This window comes from Aotus nancymaae, unplaced genomic scaffold (assembly GCF_030222135.1).
Source record: "Aotus nancymaae isolate 86718 unplaced genomic scaffold, 86718_ANA_hifiasm-v0.15.2.pri h1tg000029l, whole genome shotgun sequence".
Taxonomy (NCBI): Eukaryota; Metazoa; Chordata; class Mammalia; order Primates; family Aotidae; genus Aotus; species Aotus nancymaae.
The window spans coordinates 57,256,672-57,275,820 of record NW_026988442.1 but is presented as its reverse complement, the minus strand read 5'-3'; the positions used below and the strand labels follow the sequence as shown (position 1 = coordinate 57,275,820).

The window sequence follows — 19,149 nt, the reverse complement described above, 5'->3', positions numbered from 1 at the left end:
GCTTAGTTATCCACCAATATCCCAGATCTATAAATTGCAATACTTATATCCTAACTGATCCCTTCACCTGGAGAAAGCTTTATCTAAAGTGTCTTACATTTTGGCTGCATAACGTTAAAGAAAATCACCAATTTACTTAGGATTTGGCATTCTGGAAAACATATCTGAGAAAACATCTCTGCTTTAAAAGATGAGATTGTTCTAAAAACAAAGGAATTAGCTATGCATTGATGTGTTCTTTGATTGGGCCACACACAGCACAGTTGCATTCCAAAATGAAACGACAGAGGGATGCTTATCCTTTCTTTAGTTATTTCACATTAGGAGAGAAGAATGGAGTCTAACAGCTTTTTGTTTATTTACAGAAATTATGTGCAGTAAAGCAAAAATCATACCAAATAAAATATTAAAGCAGATTTAATAGCAACTTGATTTAATTATTTGTGAACTGTAAAAGGTGGGAGAAATGGGGAGACACTGAGAGGCTTGTGTTTTCTTACATTGTCAACTCAAATTCATAGCATTTTGGCTGCAAAAACTTTCCCTTATTATTTTATGAATTAATCCAGGTAACACACTTCTTTCTAGACCACATCGTGTTTCTGATTTTGTGTAGAGACAGTCTAGGGGTTCTCATTCTCTGAACTTTTCTTTCTAGGATCTAAAAACATGTAATAGCTAATTGAAATAATGTGCTTATGGCTTACCATATTTTTGCTTATTTATTCAGTCTGCAATGTTTATTTTGGACCTGTGTCCAAAATAGTGTAAAAAATTAATGTATCTTTTGTTTTTCACAGACCCATCTCCAGAGATAATTGCCATTAAATTAATGATGTAGGTTACTCCTCCCATTGATGCCCTGTGCCATGGCTTGGCATGATTTCATTTCCACTTTTCAGATTATGAAACTCGGACAGAATGTACAATATTCACAGCAAGGTTTAGAGACACCTTGTTGAAAGCAAAACAAAGAGCTGAAAATAGCAAAGCCCACATCCCACTTTTACTTCACTTGTTTTTTTCCTCATTAGCACAGATTATTTTCTAGAAATGGCTTCTTACCAGATGATTCTCTGGCAAACATCTTTTTAAAGTTCACTTTCTCTCTTTTGAGCTAGTTTTAATTTTGGATGATTGGAAATGTTAATTATTATCACTCCTCCATTAGGTACCTCTGCAAGTACCTTCTGAGAGCCAAAAGGATTCTGTAAAATGGGGTTTGTGTAGAAAACAGTTCACCTTAAGGTACTACTATTTCTATTAAATCTTGCAACAATAAGTAATTAAAATTTAGAAATTCATAAAGAATATATAAAAAGTAATTCAAACATGTGTAATTAAGAGAATGTCAACCTAGCTTAAAAAGCCACAGTATCTGAAAAACCACTGTATGTTTGTATAGAGCTCATATATTACTTTCAGCCAATAGTTATGTCATCCTCACTATGCATGAATCACTATATTAAAAATCCAAGGATTCCGAGAAGAGCAGGTGGTCCTTAGGTTTACATAGCCAGAGTTTGATGGAGAGATATTTACAAGTGAGTAATTTAAGTAATACATAAGATCTAGTGGTACCAGAATCAGGCCCATGATTTTTGGGAGATGAAGAGGTGGACTTCCTTTTCTCTGACTGGGAAAAGCGTTCAGGAAACAGCACGGATAAAGAAGTGATACTTGGAATGAATCTTAAAGAATGATTAGGTGCTTGCTAAATGGGCAAGAGGAAGAAAAGTATTCCTGGCAGAAGGAACAGAAAGAGAGAACGTGGCTCATTCAGTGGATCACGGGACACTAAGATGTCCATGATAGTATGCAAGGATGTTTACAGGAGATAGGTACAGGTCAGGTCCTGAAGGGACTAGATTTTTTCCCCCCTATATTGTAGAATTTTGTCTTTGTGGCTCATTTAAAATAGAAGATTATAAAAATTAATTTTTGCCAGGGTCTGAATGTTTATGTTTTCCCCGAGTTTATATGTTGAAATTCTCACTCCTAGTGTTATTGCAGTAGGAGGTGGAGCCTTATGGAGGTAATTAGGTAACAAGAGAAAAGCCCTCACGAATGGACTTAGAACCCTTATAAAAGAGGACAAAGAAGCTCTTTATCTCTTCTGCCCTGTGAGGACTCAGTGGAAAACTCTGTCTATGAGGAAACCAGCCCTCACCAGATACCAAATCTATCAGCACCTTGATCTTGAACTTTTCAGCCTCTAGAACTGTGAGAAATAAACTTCATTGTTTATAAGCTATCTGCTTATGGTATGTTATTATAGCAGCCCACATGGACTAAGACAACTTCTTTTTTATGATGAATACTCTAGTAAGCACTGTGGAGGTTATACAAGGGTAAAATGAAACTTGGAGGAGGTCCAATTAGAAAGATATTATAATAATCCAGGTAAGAGATGAAGTGGGCATGAACTAAAGAACCAGAGGTGAAAATAGAAAAGGGGCTGAATTCTAGAGATATGTAGGAGTCACAACTGATAAAACTTGATGTCTGAATGGATATGAGAATTAAAGAAAAGGAATTAAAAATGCCTATTATATTTGAAGGTTGGGCAAATGCATGCATGTTTGTTCCCAACACCAAAATAGTGTATAGGAAGAAAGAATGTTTAAGATGTGAAGTGGTTGCCAGAGTTTATATTTTACTTTGTGTATAATTCTTATTGTAGGAGGAAACTGAGGCTCACTCTTGAGAATTCAGAATGGATCCTAGGACTATAAACTTATGGTTTATGTTCCAGTCTGTTTCCTTAGATTCTCCTGTACTATTCCCTGGTATTGCTGAGCATAGTTCTCAATCCATCTTTGTTCAAAGCTGTAGGTCCTTTCTTCCCCTGGTAACCTCCAGTGATTTACTGCATGTTCAAATGTCTTTCATTGGAATTGCAAAAATGTTGGACTATAGTCATATATCTCACTGAAAAAATAGAAAATTGGAATCCAGAAGGTGATTTGACAGAATTATTAGAAAATTGGTGGAACAATGAATGTAGCAGTAATTCACTGTAGAGACCCTCTATATTCTGCTAGTATGTATTATAGCATATTAGACAAAGTACTAACTAGATTTTAAACTACAGACTAGAAGACTCAACAGGGATTGATGAAACTAGTGAGACAATAGCCTAGTCACTGTGTTCTATTGATTTGGATATTTTTCATAGTCCTTCCTTTCTTCCGGAATGGGAAATGAATTACGTTGCCTTATGTCCCTCTGACTAGGTGCAGTACATTTTACAAATTTGCAATCGTGTTGTCAACTCCAAATTGCAACTGTTAGCCAGGGTCAGATTATTTTTGTGATACAACTGTGATCCTTCAAGCATACCATGTAATAATACACAGTTTATAACAGGGCCCAGATAGAGATGGCTGAATTAAGTATCCCATGGTTTCCTAGGTTAGAGAGACTAAGCAACTGTAGAATGATAAAAATATTTTTCCAACTTTGCTTACTGCATGAATTCATCTGTATTTCTCAGGCAATTTCTCATCTTAAGGTGATCAGATGTTGCATGTGCTTGGGGACATAGTTATATTATGTCAGTTTAGGCAAAATTAGAAATAAGCCAAGCTTATCTTGGCATCCAATTTGCATCTTTCCTTGCCTTTTTTCCAAGCTACTCTGCCTGGTCTCCTACTCCACCATCTCCAGACACTCATTATTGTACTTTACTCTTCTTTTCTTCATCCTCAGTCTATTAAAAGCTTTATTCGATCAGGCACGGTGGTTCACACCTGTAACCCCAGCACGCTGGGATGCCAAGATGGGTGGATCACAAAGTCAGGAGTTTGAGACCAGCTTGGCCAATATGTGAAACCCCATCTCTACTAAAAACACAAAAATTAGTCGGGCATGGTGGCAGGCACCTGTAATCCCAGCTACTTGGGAGGCTGAGGTAGGAGAATTGCTTGAATCTGGAAGGGGTTGCAGTGAGCCAAGATCTTGCCACTGCACTCCAGCCTGGGCAACAAAGTGAAACTCCATCTCAAAAAAATAAATAAATAAAATAAAAAGTTTTTCTTTTCTTTTTCTTTTTTTTTCTTAGTAAATGTGCAATAAGTGATAGCTATGTTTAAAAGTATACTTTAAGTTCAGGGGTATAGGTGCAGAACGTTAAGGTTTGTTACATAGGTATACACATGCCATGGTGCTATGCTGCACCCATAAACCCGACATCTACATCAGATATTTCTCCTAATGCTATCCCCCATTCGCTCCCAATCCCACAACAGGCCTTGGTGTATGATGTTCCCCTCCCTGTGTCCATGTGTTCTCATTGTTCAACTCCCACTTATGAATGAGAACATGTGGTGTTTGGTTCTCTGTTCTTGTGTTAGTTTGCTGAGAATGATGGTTTCCAACTTCATTTATGTCCCTGCAAAGGACATGAACTCATCCTTTTTTATGGCTGCATAGTATTCCATGGTGTATACTTGCCACATTTTCTTTATCTAATCTATCATTGATGGGCATTTGTATTGGTTCCAAGTCTTTGTTATTGTGAACAGTGCCACAATAAACATACATGTCCATGTATCTTTATAGTATAATGATTTATAATCCTTTTGGTATATACCCAGTAATGAGACTGCTGGATCAAATGGTATTTCTAGTTCAAGATCCTTGAGGAATCACCACACTGTCTTCCACAATGGTTGAACTGATTTACACTCTCACCAACAGTGTAAAAGCATTCCTATTTCTCCAATCCTCTCAAGCATCTGGTGTTTCCTGACTTTTTAATAATCACCATTCTAACTGGCATGAGATGGTATCTCAGTGTGGTCTTGATTTGCATTTCTCTAATGACAGCAGATGATGAGCTAAAAAAGCTTTTTTTCAAGAAGGCGCTAGATACACTCCTTTCATTAGGGCTTATATTTCTGATAAGACTGACAGCATTATTGCTCTTGGTTAGATCAGGTTTTCCTTTAGCCATAGGAACTAGAAGTTCACAGCTACAGGACTACAGGGTGCCAAAAACAAGTGGGTGATGGGGACACCACTCTGATTTTCTCCCCTGGTCAGACTACCATCTCCAAGCTCCTCTTAACCATCAGCATTGCAAGACAGATGCTCTCCTTACCTCTCTGCTTTTGCACCTAGGAAAAGTAAAGTATGCTAAAAGGATTCAGATGTCCCAAGTGGCTCCCTCACTCCCTCCTCCCTACCAGACACCAGCAGTCTGTGGGGATATTCCAGGAGATGTTCTACTGTTCTATCAGTTATCTCCCCTACATTTTGATTGTGTTTTGTTGTTCATTTTTGCAGTAGGCCTCATGACTCAACATGAGGTCCTCCTTTCTTCTTTAAATGTTCTACTACATTCTATCATTTGGAAAGCTTTTTCCATCCAAACAGGTTTCTTCTTTCCTCCATGTATTTCAGGCTTCATATGTTAAAGACAAATAAACCCGTTATAAAGTTATTAACGTGGCTTAATGTTCAGTCCTACAGGCAGCATGCGACTGACTAGAAGAACAACAAAGAAGGGTAAGTTCTAAAGAATAGCCCTTCTGAAGCCTCAGAAAGGGAGCTTTCAATTATCCACTTATAAAATCACAGAACTGATTTTTCCCTGGTTCAGAAAAAAACAAGATTGAAATTGAAAGTTGTATGTGGAAGCAAAACGTTTTTTGTTATTTCATTAAAACTAAGATTAGAAAACTGAAAAAAGACAAACATTGTAAATTGCATATTAAAGGAAGAAATAAAAACTTTCATAAATAAAATTATTCATATATTTGCCTTTTACCTACATTTAAGAAATAGATGAATCTAGTTTTACTGATTGATTAAATTTAGGACTTATGCCCAAACTGATCTAAAATTTTTATGAAGATGTCATTAGAGGAACTTGAATATTCTTAAATATATAGTATTTAACCAAAAATAATATAAGCAATCATTAAACAGATGAACACTTTTATTCATTTCTTAGTTCCTAAAAAATTTTTTTCTACAAAATCATGCAACATGGATATCATGAAATACAGAAATATGCATTCTTAGAATATGTTCACTGTTGAGCTGATATTGTACCACTGTATTCCAGCCTGGGAGACAGAGAGAGATTGTGTCTCAGGAAAAATAAAAAAGAATATATTCACCATCACAGACAAAGGTTTTATTCTTCTCTAGGTATACCTTCTTAGAGCCACTTTTTCCTTAAAAATTCAAGTATTCAGGAAAGACAATGCCTATGGTGACTAGGAGGAACAGGACTAGTTTAAACCAAACACAAAGTGTCCTCATTTGCTCTCTTAGCTGAAGTTAGTTCAGTTTTAGTAGTTATTTTCATCTTAGAAATGTATACCCAGGAGACCTAACATAATAAGTCTGTATAGAAAATTTTCAAACATATTTATGCCAAATTATTTTCCCCTATGATTTTCAATCCCAAATTGTCCTGTAAATTCCAAAAATATGACTCCTGAGAAATTAGCAAAACCTAATTTCTCTTCAAGAATCACTAGCAGAACATTGTGTGGACTTAATCAAGGAAAGACTTCATTTGTCAAATGGCTCATTTGTGAACGGCTGTCATTCCCCGACTTCTATACCTCCTGTAATATCTGAGTATGAAAATCTTTAGGAGCTAAAAGAGGAAGAAATGCAAAACAAGTAGATGCCCACAGATGACAAATCAGAAACAGAATCACCTTCTTCAAAGGGTTATTACCTTTGTGCCGTGAGGGCCGATGGTGAATACAGCATAACTTTTGAATTTGTCACATGCTACAGACATCTAATGAAACATAATTTTCTGACTGTTGGTCAAGAAATCGATGGAGTATTTAAAAGACTTTGACTGGAAATATTTTACTTACTAAATGAAGGGACTATTTATGGAAGTGATGGCAGATTTACAACCACCAGCTAGGGATGATGAGATACTCAGGGTTAATTAGCAATATCAGGGAGCCATTTACCTTCCCTAGGCCTAAAGGAGCAAGGAAAGTAAAATTTGGATCTATGGGAGAGTGACAGACCTACAGTAGCTCTGGCTAGAAAGGAATGTAGCCGCTGGCACTGTTGGTACTGGATATAGAGCTTGAGAAGATAGAGTCAATTAGTGCAACACCATGCTTTCTGTTCTCCTTTTCTCTGATCTCTTATCAGTGTTTTCTACTGGTTGACTCCAAGGTGAAGCTTGGAAGTGAAAAAGCAAAGAAGAGGCAGTCCACAGGGATCAGACTCCCAAATTACAAGCTGGGCACCGAAGGACAAACTTTGGATTATAGGGTTTTGAAGTTAAAAGAGAATAACAGGATAACTAGTCTGTTTGCACTGCTGTCATTCTCATTGGGAATAACTTGACATGAACTTCAAGGTTGAGGATAATATGTCTGGTGCAGAGAGAACTGAGAAGTAGGAAAAAAATTGTAAGCCATGTGCCTTCTTTCCTATTAGAAAAAAAATACAGATTTTAAAATTTCTATTAATGTTAAAATTTGTCTTCTAAGCATCAAAATGGTTAAAAAGAAAAATATGTTTGTTGTAAAAAAAAATTAAGCAAGATAACATATAAAGTCCCATTTCACCTACGCATTTTGTTCCTTTATTTTCATAAATTCATTCATGGTGTTATTCCTTCAAAAGATTTTAGCTAATAATAATAGCTGATGTCTAAAAATATGTCCCAAACATTTGTATTGAATCATCACAAATTGTTTTTAAAGTGCTACTATTATCCCAGTTTGGCTAAAATAAGGTTAAGTAAATTGCTGAAGGCCATAGAGTTGCTAAATAGAAGTGGAAATGGAACACAGGCAGGTTGATTCTAAAGTTTTTGTTCTCAATTACTATGGTGTTTTGCAATGAACAGATGTTTACTGAGCATCCACTATGTGTCAGGAATTTTCATAGGCATTGAGCATACAGGAATAAAAACAGTGAAAAATGTTCCTCCTTTGTGGAATATGTATTCTGGTGGTAGACAGAACAATAACCAAATGCATTAATGGACTTGAAATTTCAGGTTGAAATCTATTTCTATATTTGTATTTCCACAAATAGAAATAAGGTAAGGTAAAGTGTTAGAGGGGACGCGGGCTATAGTTTAGGATGAATAGGGCAGCCTCTACAGAGATAATATTTGAATGATCTCACATCATTCATCAGAATGTAAAGAAAGGTACCTCTGAAAAACATGAATGAAAAGTTTTCCAGACAAAAAGAAGAGTAAATGCAGCAAGCCATGAGCTGTTTAAGGATAAGTAAAGCCAGTAAAGGTGCGAAGGGACACTAAATTGTTAATAAACATTGATATAGTATTTATATCAGGTTCTGTTCTGGAGGGTTCACTAATATTAGCATTTAATTTATTATGATAATATGAAAAATATCTTGTCATTTTCCCTATTTTATTTATTTTTTATATGTATATATATTTTATTGCACTTTAAGTTCTGGGGTACATGTGCTGATCATGCAGGATTGTTGCTTAAGTACATACATGGTAATGTGGTTTGCTGCCTCCATCCCCCCATCACATGTATCTGGCATTTCTCCCCATGTTATCCCTCCCCAACCTCCCTACCCCCCGCTGTCCCTCCCCTATTTCCCCTCAACAGACCCCAGTGTGTGATGCTCCCCTCCCTGTGTCTATGTGTTCTCATTGTTCAATACCCACCTATGAGTGAGAACATGCAGTGTCTGATTTTCTGTTTTTGTGTCAGTTTGCTGAGAACGATGGTTTCCAGATTCATCCATGTCCCTACAAAGGACATGAACTCATCATTTTTTATAGCTGCATAGTATTCCATGATATATATATGCGCCGCATTTTCCTTGTCTAGTCTATCATCATTGGGCATTTGGGTTAGTTCCATGTCTTTCTTATTGTAAACTGTGCCACAGTGAAAAAATGTGTGCATGTGTCTTTATAATAGAACAATTTATAATCCTTTGGATATATACCCAGTAATGGGATTGCTGGGTCAAATGGAATTTCTATTTCTAGGTCCTTGAGGAATAGCCACGCTGTCTTCCACAATGGTTGAACTAATTTACACTCCCATCAACAGTGTAAAAGAGTTCACGAAGTAACTGACACTCACTGGGCAAAGAGCTGGAGAAGATAAGGAACTAGTAACTAGTAAGATAAGGATCTAGGTTTTAAACCAAGACAATATGACTGGTTCATAGCACCTCAACTATTCTGACAGTGTTCTTCCTGGGTTGATTCACTAATTCATCCCTGTTTTCCCCCAACCATCTATCTCTTTTCCAAATTAAGATTTTTATAAATGTGTTCTCAGAGTTGTTTTATTATTCCTCATTTTAAAAATTATCTATATTTTACATTTCTTTTTGTTCTTTGTTTTTTATAGCATCTTTTGTTTTATTTTGTGGATAGAGTTGGATATATTGTAGATTTTGAAGATTTGTTTTTGCTGTCCACATTGTCTTTGCCTATTTTTATTTTGTTTTCTAGTAATCTTTGGAATTTCTCACCTGGATTATTTTCCTAAAAGTCAAGTGAACCTTAGCTGTCTCTTTATTTGAAGAGGAAAACATCGAACATTTGATTGGAGGCTCCAGGAAGAGTACCAGACTTGACATCAGATTTTGAGGTGGTGAGCCAGTTTCTTCCCTGTGAGATATGCAAATGACAATATCTTTTTATTCTGGGTACATTTAATTTTTGTAGAGATTGATAGTTCAATCTCCTTTTTGATGGTAGTGGTGAGGATAGGTTTGCTATTTAGCTACCGGCATTCCTAAAACAGAATAAGATGCCATGGTCTTACAGTTCAATGTTTAAATTTTCACAGCTTTTGCAAGTTTTCAGCCCAGTGTTAGCCCCCAATCACTGTGAATGTCTCCAAGCAGAGCTTCTTTGGTTTTACTTTTCTGGTTTTATAGTGAGACAAAGGCATTCTGGGAAGAATAGCCAATTGAAATTGAGTCTTTAACAAATATGTATTGAGCACCTACTCTGTCATATACTTTTCTAGATGCTGGAAATACAGCAAGGAAAAAAATAAGCACATCATTACCTGAAGTTCTCTATTGCGTGTATAGTTCACTTTTTTAAACAGCTTGATTGACATTCTGTTAACTATGCTGGCAATTGTGTGTGGTGTGAGGTATTGATCTAACATCTTTTATAAGAACTAAATATTTAAATTCTATGTATTAAAGGTATTTGTTTTGTTTTGCTCTTTTTGATTTTGAGGCATGCATTTAATTTCAGAATATGCTTTCTTTTTCTTTAATCACTAGAGACACATCCATTTTACTCATTTTAGCATCATCTCTTTCTTAAGTTAATTCTATTTCTTTGGAGTTTTTCAATTTGGTGATATTGATTTGTCTCTTTTATTCATTTGGCAACATTTTCTAAAAATGCAGAGGATTGCTTTTATCTGTATATCTTACAGAGAAGGATGTAAATTACTTTTTGAAAGATGGAGTATATTTCTTAAGCAGTAACAAATCACGCTCTTTATCTCACATCATTTTTTATTACAGTAAAGTTTTCAGGTGATATTTGAGAGAGAGTCTGGATGTGAGGTTGCATATAGTGGATGAATTATCACAAATACTGCTTTGATTCTCAGGCCCTAGCAACCATACTTACTCTAAGAGTGCCTGTCAGAATTGTGACTTTAGAGAGCAGTGTTGAGTGATTTAGCCTTGGTTCCTGTTCCTGAGTTGGCTGCTCTGAGTATAGGGAGCTACATTTAATTAATTTTATTTTGACTACCTCTTAGGTTTTTCATCCTTCATTTCTTCTGTTTCTGGTTCTCTTTGTGGTTCTTTTAAAAGATAAGTGTGTTTTGTTGTTTTGTTATCCTCAATGTTTCCTTTCTTTCTTTTGTCTTTATCTGTATTTAAATGCTTTCTGCCTTCTGGTTTCTATTTGTAGTACTATGTTCTTCTGTTTTTTCAGTAGATTTTGCTCTCAGTCTACAGTCATCTGCTTTATGCCATCTAGAATATCCCCACTCTCTTAGTTTGCTGGTGATTATTGTGTATTTCTCATGACTTTGAATAGAAAATATATTTATTGTGTAATTTCCTATGGATTTAAGGAGGGGAATGTATTTTTCTGGAACTTTTCTTTCTTTCTGATATCCTTCCTCCTTCTTTCTTTATCATCAGTGACTTACTCTACCTGCCTTTTATCTTCACCTATGATTTAGAAGGTATGTAAGATGTATTGTCTTTTTACCTGTGTTTGTTATATGCTTTGAGATATGATATCCAGATTCTTGTGATCAAATCATAAGTATAATTTATTTCTCCTCTTGACATATAATGTTTTATTTTTGCTTTTTATTTTTAACCATATTTGCAAGTTTACTTTAAAAAGAAATCTGAGAAATCGTGCTCTGATAATGTGAAAGTTATAATTCATAGCATAAAAAGATAGCTCTCCATCTCTATATCGAGTGATTTGTTTTTCTTAACTGAGTCTATCTGTCTATCTTTGCAGTTAGGTAGAAATACCTTGTGTTAATTGGTTCTAAATTTCAATAGATATCCTTTCTTTTTATATACCTTCTGGATTTTTTAGGGAAAGTTATGAGAGGTTTCATCATAGATGCTTACCAAACAGAACTTCCCTATTCATCCCAATACCGAGTGCCTTTGTAATGTAGACTTTTAATGGCTATGCATTAGATTAATATTATTCCTCACCATATACACTTTTATTGTCTCAATATCTCATTAAAGTCTCCTCTAGTCTAGCCTGAGAGGTAAAGCTGAAAGACTTTATGCTAGTATTATTGCTTCAGTTTTGTTGATCTCATCTGTTGTTTTAAAAATATGTTTAAGGAAAATATTTATTTCCCTGGAAGGCCGAAGTGGCTCTCACAATGCAGCTAAATGATCTTAAATGCCTCAAATACATGTAGAGGCCAGTTGCTGGCAGAAGCACAATGTTTAAAAAATGATGCATTGAATTCTTATTGATAAATTTTCAAATTCTATTCATACTGAGTTGGCTTGATGGAAACAATAAAATCTCTAAGGACTAGTTTGTTTACCTCTTTCCCAGAATATTATAGCTTCCACTATGTTATGTTAGACAAATAGATTAAATGATCTAAATGATAAAACTCAAGCTTTTTAAAGTGAAAGCACAAGAAGATAAGTTGTAGATGAAATATAATCAAGTTGAAAATAAGTATACCTTATATGAATGTTTATATTAATTAAAGGTTCTTATAAGAATTTGTTTAAAAAGAACAAATGTTAATATAGTAGTATTAATGTATATTACCTTGCTATTATCACTTATGTAAGCACGGAAACTTAATTTCCTTAAAAGCATATAGTTTAATACAGGTTTTTTTCTTTAATTCATAGTCTTTCTCCGAGCCTTCCCTGGAAAGTAACCATATCTAATGGTGACCACACAATAACATGATCAACAGACAACTCATCATTTATAAAAACTTCACTTCTCAGTAAAGTATCCAAAATGTTTGATAACTAATTTCTGCCAAACACTGCACATTTCCCCTCATCAAATAAAACTATTTCCAAAGTACACAGGTAATCTTTTTATAGGATAGAAATTAGAATGGAAATTAGTTTTTTTATACTTTTATTTTTACAACATGATTTTCTCTAAGAGGCATAGAGGCAAATTTCCTCAAGCAAAATCATTCTAGTTAGTTACTGATGCATGGCTACTACAAAGGCAGAATAGCTCTGGGTGGCATAAAGTGAACCTCTGGACAATTACATTCTTTGAAGCCTCTTTAGTATCCAGTAACATTATTTCTAAATACAAAAATGTAAATTTAATCCACATAAAGACTCTGGCATGCAGAAATATGCAATTGATCAAAGAAAAGCATGAAGTTTCTTAATGCTGTAGAATCAAATACAGAAAAGCTTAAATGGGCTTTACAAATTATAACATTGAAATAAAATGTGATAATAATATCTGTCAACCAAATGCAGTGTTCTCTTTGTGTCACTAAAATCATATGTGCACAGTAAAACCTCAACCAAACAGGAATGTTTGGGATACCATAGAATGGTTTGTAAAACATTTATAAATGTCCTAAGGAAGTCAGTTTAGTTAGTAGCTGGAATGCAATATTATTTCAAATCCCACAGTAGATGCACTGATCTTTATCTTACAAAACCAAATGTCACTCAGAATCTAACATAGAGAAGAGTGTTTTTCAAATTCAATCATGTTTTAAGATATAGTGTAATGTTTAATAACTCAAGGCAGGACTTGAGTCAATGTTTATGGACTTATATTCTCCACTGATTCTACTTGGGAATATGATCTTCAAAGCGGACATTGCTATAGTAAATGCACTTACAATGAACTCATTTTATTATATTTAACATACAAATTCTTCATCACTAGGCATGCTACTGACTTTTCATGTTGCTTACATATAGAAAAAGGACAAACATATTAAAATGACTGATTTTCATAACAATTATATTTCTCCTTGTAAGTTCATAAATGAGTATTTTGACATGTCAGTATCAATGTCTCTAACAGAGCCTTGCATATATATAGTAGGTGAAATATATATATATATATATTTCATATGTGTGTATGTACATACACACATAAATACATAACTGTGTATATATATGTGTGTATATATGAAATATATATATTTCACATACATATACATGAGAAAATATATATACACATGTATACATGCACACATGTACATAAATATATGTACTACATGTACATATATGTGAAATACATATTTTATATTTACTGTAAAATATGCTATATATACTATATACACACACACATATATACACACGTGTTTCTTCTGTTTATATGATTTTGCTTTCACTTATTTCTGGATACAATGCTATGATTCTATATAATGCATCAAGTAAAAATCCCAATTACCGTATGTTGAGGCACATTGACCTGAGTCATTTTCTGATTTATCAAAGTAAAGAGACTGACCTTAGGCAGTACTGAGTTCACCAAGTCCATCTTGGAAAGATATCTCTTGGCTGCCAGTAATCTTTTTCTGGGTGACACTACCAGTTTTTTATGATGATAAGTATACCTTGAGGTAACACAGAGTGGGTATGGTTTAAAAGTTTTATATGGATATTCTGTAATAAGTAGTTTGTTATTTTGAGGTAAATGGTAATTTATAGCAATATATTAACCACATAACTGAGACTTTTTAAAAAAATTGAATATCCTTCCTACTTCCTAAAAATCTTGAGATTGAGAGATCCTTAAAATAAAAAAGTGAATAAAGCCTTTGTCCAACATAAATAAAACATGGACATAATTTACCATCCCCCTTACCTGCTTCTATTCTGAACTGACACAAAAATGGACAAACACAATGGTTCCCCAAAAAGGACCATCAGACAATGAAGAAAGATAATTTCCAAGTGGTGGAAAACACATGAGATGATCCCAGTTATACAGCTTACTCTCTTGAGTTTTCAGAGTAGGGCACATGGTGAAGATACGCAGGCAAAGCCCAGTAAACTGAGTTGAGCAGATGAAGAGTTTATGAAGAGTGTATGGGAGAGCAGAGAACTGTGGTTAGAAAGAATTTCAGAGAACTATAGAAAGTCCCTTCCACCATTCAGCTAATCATTGAGTGAGTGCTTATGAAGAAACTAAGCAAGGCTGGGAGATGAATTTCTCAAAAGGATGTGAGGGAGCTATAACAGGGCAACACACGGGGTTTAGAAATTGCCTGTACCCACCAGCCAGATTGGAAAATCTCATGATTTACAGTACATAGGGTAGAGTACTCATAAAAATTTTGTCTCAATACTTGTAATTTCCTCTAGACTTGGCATGAATACTTATGACTAATAAACCATTAAAACCCAAATGTTTAAAGTCTTTCCAACAAACAACTTTTTCCCAGAAAAAAAAAAAAACAGAAATATAAACATATTCAAAATATAACAAGGTAAGATGAACAATGTCTGACATCGAATCAAAAATCACCAAACATGAAAAGAAGCCAGGAAATGAAAACCAAAATGAGGAGAAAAGCTGACCCACAACTGTCAGAAATGTTAGAATTAGCAAACGATGGCATTAAAATATTATAATTGCATTTCGTTTTTCACTCCAAAATTTAAGGAAAGCTATGAAGTTTACATATTTAAAAATCCCAATTCAAACTTATAGAAATGAAAACTACAACATATGGGGTGGAAAATAACTGCAGTAATAATGGAATTGATTTGGCAGAGGAAAAAGGAATTGAAATTTAAAGCATAACGACAGAAATGATCCAAAATTAAACCATGAGCAAAGACAATTATTATAAACAAACACAAATAAGCACTGTCAATGAACTAATGGACAACTTTTAGCAGCTAAATATATGTATTCTTGGAGTCCTCCAAGGGTCAGAAGCAAAGAAGGGAGAGAAAGGAGGATTAGGAAACAAAATATTTGAAGAAGCAATACCAAAATTTTTCTAAATTTGATCATAGCTATAAACCCATAGATCTAAAAATCTCAATGAACCCTAAGCACAAGAGATGGGAAGAAAACTGCACAAAGGTAAATTATAATAAAATTGCTCACCCCCAGCAATAAAGAGAGACTCTTGAAAGTAGTTATAGATATATTATGTGCAGATGAATAAACATAAGGATGACAGATTTCTTGTTCAAAGCACTGAAACGATATATGTATACATATTCTTATACATAAATGTTCCTAGAAGCTTTATTTGTAATATTCCCAAACTGGAAACAAACCAAATGTTCATCAGAAGGTGAATATATAACAAACTGTGGTATATTCCTGGTATATCCATGCAATAGAATCCTACTTAGCAATGAAAAGGAATGAACTATTTATACATCTTATAGCAAGGATGAATTGTAAAATAATTATGCTGAGTGAAGAGGTCTGATGAAAAACAGGTAGAGATGACCCTTGAATAACACAGGGGTTAGAGGCACCAAATCCCTGTGCAGTAAAAATATCTATGTGTAATTTTTGATTTCCCCAAAATTTAACTACTAATAGACTTCTGTTTACTGGAAGCTTTACTAATAACATAAACAGTCAATTAACACTTATTTCACCTGTTATATGTAAATATCATCATAAAGAATGACATTTTCATTGTCTTCATGTTGGGTAGGTCAAGGAGGAAGAGAAAGAGGTAAAGTTTGTTTTGCTGTCCCAGGGTGGAAGAGGCAGAAAAGGCAGAGGAGGTGGAAGGGGAGGCAGGAGAGGCAGACAGGAATATTCAGTGTAAGTTTTGCTTAAAAAAAGATTTTACAACTGGACCTGTGCAGTTCAAGCTCATGTTATTGAAGGGTCAACTGTGTATACTTTGTGTTTTTATTTACACAATTTCTAGAGAAGAAAAACTTACAAATAGCGACAGAATGTTTATTAGTGGTTATCTGGGCATAGAGTAAATGGTGACTGGAGGGACACCTTTAAAATATTCAAAGGAAACTTTTTAAGGCGATGAATGTTTCATTATCTACAGTATACTAATGCTTTAGTATACTGTATATACATTTGTAAAAATGTATCAAACTGTATAGTTAAATATGTGTAGTTCAACACATGTCAATTATAATACAATAAAGCTATAAGGTTACTAATTAAACTTAATGGTAGGAACAAAGTTACCTCAATACACTTTGCATATATATATATATATACACACACACACACACACACACACATACACATCACCAAAAAATCAATATAATTTAATCCAATTATTAGTAAATCTAATTATTGTATTAAGAAAACTGTAGATGAAAAAAATTAAACGTGTAAAAATCTAGATGTATAGAATAATGTAATTTTATAGCTGGAAGCAATCTTAGAAACAACCTAATCTGAAATCCTCAATTCTTGAGTCATAATCTTAGAATTTAAGAAAGCTGGAAGAAGCTGTGTGGAATAGCCTACCCATGTTTATTATGTTGCAAATAAGGAACCTAAGTCCATAGAAGCATACTGACTTGTGAGAAAATATCTCCTGACTTAGTCTAGAGCTGTTTTCATTTTTATCACATTATCTCAATTAATTTATATATCCTATTCTTGTATATTTTTCAATTATGTTTTTCTTAGAACACGAAGTATACATTGCCATTGACTTTACCTCAATTAATAGTCATTGTTAAATTGCTATCATTTGTCAGCTGATGAAAAATATAAATGCTTCATTTAGGAGCACATCATAATTTCAGCAAATTTATGAAATTTCATACCTATTTTCATACAGTTTTTGAGTTTTAAATTCCTAATAGAAAGTCTTTTTGGAGTTCTTCTGTCTTAGATGGTTTGAACAGCCATAATTCTTTTTTTTAGCTGTTATTATCTGGTCCTATTGCTTGATCTCTTGACTGTTCAAAAGTCTGAATTCTATGCTTCTGTTTGTACTTTAATTTATACCTGTGAGGCTGATTTTGATAAAGTCTTAATCATTCCAATCTGTTACTCAAAACCTGGCCAAGATCCACTGTTTCTTTTTTTAAAGGTTATGTTTTCACATAATAATAAAGAATCTCCATATCCAAACTCAAATTACATTTATGGCCTTCTTTATTCCTATGCTTCTGCATGTATTAATTTGCACTGCTTGTATTTTCTTAAAAGAAAACCACATATATTTATTTCATGTGCCTAAAATATTCCTCATTTTGATATATAGTTGTTGAGATCACGCTAGTCTTGACATTCCGGATTAAATACCACCATCCACTATCTCTAACAAGCATCGCCTGTTCATACAAACCACAAGTAATATCTCCATTCCTTGTATTTAATTATGCTTCCTTGCCTTAAAATATGCATTTAATTTTGACTAAAATATCTACATCTGCCAACATATAAATAGGAATAAAAATTTAAATACAACTTCCTGTATGTTCAGATAGGGATAACGAATGATGAATGTGATGGTAACACAGGAAGTAAACCTAAAAGGATATAGCCTTCATTAATCTTTTAGTACTGATGCATAAATTGTTCTCTGCCCTCCAAAAAGCAGAATATTTTATGTAATTCCTCTTATTTCTCTCCTTTCTGCTACAGCATAGAAAATAAAGAAAAATCCATATCTGGTGCTAGTAGATAGCAACAGTAGTCCAAATTGGTGTAAAAAGTGTATGATAACTAACAGAAAAACTAACAGATAACTAACATTCTTCTTCTTTGATGAAGACTCAGTGATAAAGCCAAAGCCTTTGGCAATTGTAGACAGATGTTGAAAATTTTCAATTTTTGCTGTTTTTGTACAAATATGAAACGTACAAAGCTATCAGAAGTAGTCCACCAAAAAGGATTCACATATGAAAAGAATGAAAACATATATGGTATTCATATCTGAAGGAGGGTGGGATAAGGGAGAGGGGGGAAAATAACTATTGGGTACTAGGCTTAGTACCTGAGTGATGAAATAATCTGTATGACAAATCCCTATGACCCGAGTTTACCTAAATAACTAACCTGCACATGCACCCCTGAACATAAAATAATATGTCATTTGCTAACAGAAGAGATTATAGAGTACCAGGCTGCATTTTAGTTTTTCATGAAATAGCTACACTCACATTAACAGTTACTTGTGCTTTGGTGACATTTTTTTTTTTTTCCACTCTGAGTCATGCAATGTCAAAGGCAAAATGAGCAGCAGTGGCCAGTGGTGTAGCTTTGATTGTAGGTCTCCTCTGCCTTTCATCTACCGACCTCTAATACTAAGACAGACATTGTCCACATGATCTTAGTATTCTTCCATCATTCCACACTGGGATTTTAAGACAAATACCAGAATAATAAAACATACTTATTTGCTAATAAAACATTTATTTTGTGGTCTATGACTTCCGTACTCTTTGTGCCTCACATTGAAGGTGGTTGGTAGAGGATAGAGTGGAGAATAATGACATCTTAAACTTTAATTCCTCATGATAATCACAGCACCTTAAATTTGCCAATCTCTGTAAGAGTGGGAGTCATTTTTATGTAAATAATCTCATTTGATCATTATACAATATTTTGATGTAAATAATGAATTATTATTGTCCTTAGTTTGCAAACGTTCTGAGCCAGGCCTTGTGATTAGTGTTGAGGATACGTTATTGAATAAAACTGGCATATGTTTTTCCTCTTGAAAATTAAAGTTCTGCAAGCAAAGCAACAAA

At 34.1% G+C, this 19,149-nt stretch overlaps 1 long non-coding RNA gene across 1 annotated transcript in view; it reads left to right on the top strand.

Moving 5' to 3' along the window:
* Positions 1-10,766: 10,766 nt before the first annotated feature.
* Positions 10,767-19,149, top strand: part of LOC135276939 (uncharacterized) — a 199,539-nt gene continuing 191,156 nt past the window's right edge. Inside the window, exon 1 of the long non-coding RNA XR_010344488.1 lies at positions 10,767-11,174. This is a non-coding gene — a long non-coding RNA (uncharacterized LOC135276939). The remainder of the gene's footprint in view (positions 11,175-19,149) is intronic.